Raw genomic sequence first — 6,857 nt, 5'->3', positions numbered from 1 at the left:
AGGTTACAGTGGAAAAAAAGACAATATCATTGCCCCTTGGAAGAGCTTTGGAGTTCAGAGTGGTTTAACCAGACGGTTTTAATGCCCCCTTGGAAGAGACGTGAAGGTCACAGTAGCTTAACAAGACTATTTTAATGCCCTTGGAAGAGTGGTGGAGGTCGCAGTGGATTAAAAATACAATATCAATAACCTTTAGAAGAGTGGTGGAGGTTACAGTGGAATAAAAGACAATATCAATGCCCCGTGGAAGAGTTGTGGAGGTCACTGTAGCTTAACAAGATGGTCTTAATGCCTCTTGGAAGAGTGGTGGAGGTCGTAGTGGAATAAAAAGACAATGTCAATGCCCCTTGGAAGAGTGGTGGAGGTTAGAGTGGAATAAATAGACAATACCAATGCTCCTTGGAAGAGCTGTAGAGTCCAGAGTGGTTTAACCAGACGGTTTTAATACCACTTGGAAGAGACGTGAAGGTCACAGTAGCTTAACAAGACTATTTTAATGCCCTTGGAAGAGTGGTGGAGGTCGCAGTGGATTAAAAAGACAATATCAATAACCTTTAGAAGAGTGGTGGAGGTCACAGTGGATTAACAATATCAATGCCACGTGGAAGGGACGTGGAGGTCACAGTAGCTTAACAAGATGGTTTTAATGCACCTTGGAAGAGAGGTGGAGGTCGCAGTTGATTAAAAAGACAATATCAATGCCACTTGGAAGTGTCGTGGAGGTCGCAGTGGATTAAAAAGTCAATATCAATGCCCCTTGGAAGAGTGCTGGAGATTACAATGGAATAAAAAGACAATATCAATGCCTCTTGCAAGAGCTGTGGAGTTCAGAGTGGTTTAAATAGACGGCTTTAATGCCCCTTGGAAGAGAAGTGGAGGTCACAGTAGCTTAATAAGGCGGTTTTAATACCACATGGAAAAGTGGTGGAGGTTGCAGTGGATTAAAAAGATAATATTAATGCCCCGAAGAAGAGTGGTGGATGTCGCAGTGGAATAAAAAGACAATATCAATGCCCCTTGGAAGAGTGGTGGAGGTTACAGTAGAAAAAAAAGACAATATCAATGCCCGGTGGAAGAGACATGGAGGTCACAGTAGCTTAACAAGACGGTTTTAATGCCCCTTGGAAGAGTGGTGAAGGTCACAGTTGATTAAAAAGACAATATCAATGCCCCTTGGAAGAGAGGTGGAGGTTGCAGTGGAATAAAAAGGTAATATCAATGCCCCGTGGAAGAGACATGGAGGTCACAGTAGCTTAACAACACGGTTTTAATGGCCCTTGGAAGAGTGGTGGAGGTCACAGTGGAATAAAAAGAAAATATCAATGCCCCTTGGAAGAGTAGTGGAGGTCGCAGTGGAATAAAAAACAATATCAATGCCCCTTGGAAGAGTGGTGGAGGTAACAGTGGATTAAAAAGACAATATCAATGCCCATTGGAAGAGCAGTGGAGTTTAGAGTAGTTAAACCAGACGGTTTTAATGCCCATTGGAAGTGACGTGGAGGTCACAGTAGCTTAAAAAGATGTTTTTAATGCCCCTTGGAAAAGTGGTGGAGGTCGAAGTGGATTAAAAAGACAATATCAATGCCCCTTGGAAGAGTGGTGGAGTTGGCAGTGGAATAAAAAGACAACATCAATGCCCCTTGGAAAAGTGGTGGAGTTCAGAGTGGTTTAACCAGACGGTTTTAATGCCCCTTGGATGAGACGTGGAGGTCTCAGTATCTTAACAAGACTGTTTTAATGCCCCTTGGAAGAGTGGTGGAGGTCGCAGTAGATTAAAAAGACAATATAAATGCCCCTTAGAAGAGAGGTGGAATTCGCAGTGGAATAAAAAGACAATGTCAATGCCACTAGGAAGAGTGGCGGAGGTTATAGTGGAAAAAAAGACAATATCAATGCCCCGTGGAATAGACATGGACGTGACAGTAGCTTAACAAGACGGCTTTAATGCCCCTTGGAAGAGTGGTGTAGGTTGCAGCGGATTAGAAAGACAATATCACTGCCCCTTGGAAGAGTGGTGGAGGTTACAGTGGAATGAAAAGACAATATCAATGCCCCATGGAAGAGTTGTGGAGGTCACTGTAGCTTAACAAGATGGTCTTAATGCCCCTTGGAAGAGTGGTGGAGGTCGCAGTGGAATAAATAGACAATGTCAATGCCCCTTGGAAGAGTGATGGAGGTTAGAGTGGAATAAAAAGACAATACCAGTGCTCCTTGGAAGAGCTGTGGAGTTCAGAGTGGTTTAAATTGACGGTTTTAATGCCCCTTGGAAAAGACGTGGAGGTCACAGTGGATTAAAAAGACAATATCAATGACCTTTGGAAGAGTGGTGGAGGTCGCAGTGGATTAAAAAGACATAATCAATGCCCCTTGGAAGAGTGGTGGAGGTCGCAGTGGAATAAAAAGACAATATCAATGCCCCGTGAAAGGGACGTGGAGGTCACAGTAGCTTCACAAGACGGTTTTAATGCCCCTTGGAAGAGAGGTGGAGGTTGCAGTTGATTAAAAAGACAATATCAATGCACTTGGAAGAGTGCTGTAGGTTACAGTGGAGTAAAAAGACAATATCAATGCCTCTTGCAAGAGTTGTGAAGTTCAGAGTGGTTTAAATTGACGGTTTTAATGCACCGTGGAAGAGACGTGGAGTTCACAGTAGCTTAAAAATACGGTGTTAATGCCTCTTGGAAGAGTGGTGGAGGTCGCAGTGGATTAAAAAGACAATATCAATGCCACTTGGAAGAGTGGTGAAGGTCCCAGTGGAATAAAAAGATAATATCAATGCCCCTTGAAAGAGTGGTGGAGGTTACAGTAGAATATAAAGACAATATCAATGCCCCTTGGAAGAGTGGTGGAGGTTACAGTGGAATAAAAAGACAATATCAAAGCCCCTTGGAAGAGCTGTGGAGTTCACAGTGGTTTAACCAGAAGGTTTTAAGGCACTGTGGAATAGACGTGGAGGTCACAGTAGCTAAACAAGACGGTATTAATGCTTCTTGGAAGAGTGATGGAGGTAGAAGTGGATTAAAAAGTCAAAATCAATGCCCCTTGGAAGAGTGGTGGAGGCTATAGTGGAATAAAAAGACAATATCGATGCCTCTTGGAAGAGCTGTGGAGTTCAGAATGGTTTAACCAGACGGTTTTAATGCCCCTTGGAAGAGACGTGGAGGTCACAGTAGCTTAACAAGACGGTTTTAATGCACATTGGAAGAGTGGTGGAGGTTACAGTCGAATAAAAAGACAATATCAATGCCTCTTGGAAGAGCTGTGGAGTTCAGAGTTGTTTAACCAGACGGTTTTAATGCCCCTTGGAAGAGACGTGGAGGTCAAAGTAGCTTATCAAAACTGTTTTAATGCCCCTTGGAAGAGTGGTGGAGGGCACATTGGATTAAAAAGACAATATCAAAGCCCCTTCAAAGAGTGGTGGAGGTCACAGTGGAATAAAAAGACAATATCAATTCCACTTGGAAGAGATGTGGAGGTCGCAGTGAAATAAAAAGACAATATCAATACTTCGCGGAAGAGACTTGGAGGTCACAGTAGCTTAACAAGATGGTTTTAATGTCCCTTGGAAGAAAGGTGGAGGTCGCATTGGAATAAAAAGACAATATCAATGCCCATTGGAAGAGTGATGGTGGTTACAGTGGAATAAAAAGACAATATCAATGACCCTTGGAAGAGTGGTGGAGGTCGCAGTGGAATAAAAAGACATTATTAATGCCCCTTGGCAGAGTGGTGGAGGTCGCAGTAAAATAAAAAGACAATATCAATGCCAATTGGAAGAGTGGTGGAGGTTACAGTGGAATAAAAAGACAATATCAATGCCCCTTGGAAGAGCTGTGGAGTTCACAGTGGTTTAACCAGAAGGTTTTAATGCTTCTTGGAAGAGAGATGGAGGTCGCAGTGGATTAAAAAGACAAAATCAGTGCCCCTTGGAAGAGTGGTGGAGGTGACAGTGGAATAAAGAGACAATATCAATGCCTCTTGCAAGAGCTGTGGTGTCCAGAGTGATTTAAATAGACGATTTTAACGCCCCTTGGAAGAGACGTGGAGGTCACAGTAGCTTAACAAGACGGTTTTAATGCCCCTTGGAAGAGTGGTGGAGGTCGCAGTGGATTAAAAGACATTATCGATGCCCCTTGGAGAGTGGTGGAGGTCGCAGTGGAATAAAAAGAATATATCAATGCCCCTTAGAAGAGTGGTGGAGGTTACAGTGGAAAAAAAAGACAATATCAATGTTCCTTGGAAGAAGGGTGAAGGTTGCAGTGGAATAAAAAGACAATATCAATATCCCTTGGAAGAGTGGTGGAGGTCGCAGTGGATTAAAAAGACAATATCAATGCCCCTTGGAAGAGTGGTGGAGGACGCATTGGAATAAAAAGACAATATCAATGCCCCGTGGAAGGGACGTAGAGGTCACAGTAGCTTAACAAGACAGTTTTAATGCCCCTTGGAAGAGTGGTGGAGGTCGCAGTGGATTAAAAAGACTATCAAATCCCCTTGGAAGAGTGGTGGAGGTCGCAGTGGAAAAAAAAGACAATATCAATGCCACTTGGAAGAGTGGTGGAGGTTACAGTTGAACAAAAAGACAATATCAATGCCTCTTGGAAGAGCTGTGGAGTTCAGAGTGGTTTAACCATGCGTATTTAATGCCCCTTGGAACAGACGTTGAGGTCACAGAAGCATATCAAGACTGTTTTAAAGCCCCTTGGAGGAGTGGTAGAGGTCGCAGTGGATAAAAAAGACAATATCAATGCCCCTTGGAAGAGTGGTGGAGGTTACAGTGGAATAAAAAGACAATATCAATGCCCCTTGGAAGAGTGGTGGAGGTTACAGTGGAATAAAAAGACAATATCAATGTCCCTTGGAAGAATTGTGGAGATTACAGTGGAAGAAAAAGACAATATCAATGCCCCTTGGAAGAGTGGTCGAGGTTCCAATTAAATAAAAAGACAATATCAATGCCCCTTGGAAGAGACGTGGAGATCACAGTGAAATAAAAAGACAATATTAATGTCCCTTGGAAGAGTGGTGGAGGTCGCAGTGGAATAAAAAGAAAATATCAATGCCCCGTGAAAGGGACGTGGAGGTCACAGTAGCTTCACAAGACGGTTTTAATGCCCCTTGGAAGAGAGGTGGAGGTTGCAGTTGATTAAAAAGACAATATCAATGCACTTGGAAGAGTGCAGAAGGTTACAATGGAATAAAAAGACATTGTCAATGCCCCTTGAAAGAGCTGTGGAGCTCAGAGCGGTTTAATCAGACGATTTTAGTGCCCCATGGAAGAGACTTGGAGGTCACAGTAGCTTCAGAAGACGGTTTTAATGCCCCTTGGAAGATTGGTGCAGGTCACAGTGGAATAAAAATACAATATCAATGCCCCTTGAAAGAGTGGTGGAAGTTACAGTGAAATAAAAAGACAATATCAATGCCCCTTGGAAGAGCTGTGGAGTACAGAGTTGTTTAACCAAACGGTTTTAGTGCCCCTTGGAAGAGACGTGGAGGTCACCGTAGCTTAACAAGATGGTTATAATGCCCCTTGGAAGAGTGGTGGAGGTCGCAGTGGATTAAAAGACAATAACATTGAACCTGGGAAGAGTGGTGGAGGTCGCAGTGGAATAAAAAGACAATATCAATGCCCCTTGGAAGAGTGGTGGAGGTTACAGTGGAATAAAAAGACAATATCAATGCCTCTTGGAAGAGTGGTGGAGGTTACAGTGGAATAAAAAGACAATATCAATGCCCCGTGGAAGAGACGTGGACATCACAGTAGCTTAACAAGACAGTTTTAATGCTCCTTGGCAGAGTGGTGGAGGTCGCAGTGGAATAAAAAGACAATAACAATGCCCCTTAGATGAGTGGTGGAGGTCGCAGTGGAAAAAAAAGACAATATCAATTCCCCTTGGAAGAGATGTGGAGGTCGCAGTGGAATAAAAAGACAATATCAATGCCTCGTGGAAGAGACTTGGAGGTCACAGTAGCTTAACAAGATGGTTTTAATGCCCCTTGGAAGAGAGGTGGAGGTCGCAGTAGAATAAAAAGACAATATCAATGCCCCTTGGAAGAGTGGTGGAGGTAACAGTGGAATAAAAAGACAATATCAATGACCCTTGGAAGAGTGGTGGAGGTCGCAGTGGAATAAAAAGACAATATTAATGCCCCCTGGCAGAGTGGTGGAGGTCGCAGTAAAATAAAAATACAATATCAATGCCCCTTGGAAGAGTGGTGGAGGTTACAGTGGAATAAAAAGACAATATCAATGCCCCTTGGAAGAGCTGTGGAGTTCACAGTGGTTTAACCAGAAGGTTTTAAGGCTTCTTGGAAGAGTGATGGAGGTCGCAGTGGATTAAAAAGACAAAATCAATGCCCCTTGGAAGAGTGGTGGAGGTGACAGTGGAATAAAAAGACAATATCAATGCCTCTTGCAAGAGCTGTGGAGTTCAGAGTGGTTTAAATTGACGTTTTTAATGCCCCATGGAAGAGACGTGGAGGTCACAGGAGCTTAACAAGACGGTTTTAATGCCCCTTGGAAGAGTGGTGGAAGTCACAGTGGAATGAAAAGACAATATCAATGCCCCTTGGAAGAGTGCAGGAGATTACAATGGATTAAAAAGACAATATCAATGCCTCTTGCAAGAGCTGTGGAGTTCAAAGTGGTTTAAATTGACGGCTTTAATGCCCCTTGGAAGATAAGTGGAGGTCACAGTAGCTTAATAAGACGGTTTTAATGCCACATGGAAAAGTGATGGAGGTCGAAATGGATTAAAAAGACAATATCAATGCCCCGAGGAAGAGTGGTGAAGGTTACAGTGGAAAATAAAGACAATATCAATGCCCAGTGGAAGAGACGTGGAGGTCACAGT

Source organism: Phyllobates terribilis, unplaced genomic scaffold, assembly GCF_046119375.1.
Source record: "Phyllobates terribilis strain yellow unplaced genomic scaffold, ASM4611937v1 Scaffold_121__1_contigs__length_5197421, whole genome shotgun sequence".
NCBI classification, from domain to species: Eukaryota; Metazoa; Chordata; class Amphibia; order Anura; family Dendrobatidae; genus Phyllobates; species Phyllobates terribilis.
This window is presented reverse-complemented; position numbering follows the sequence as displayed.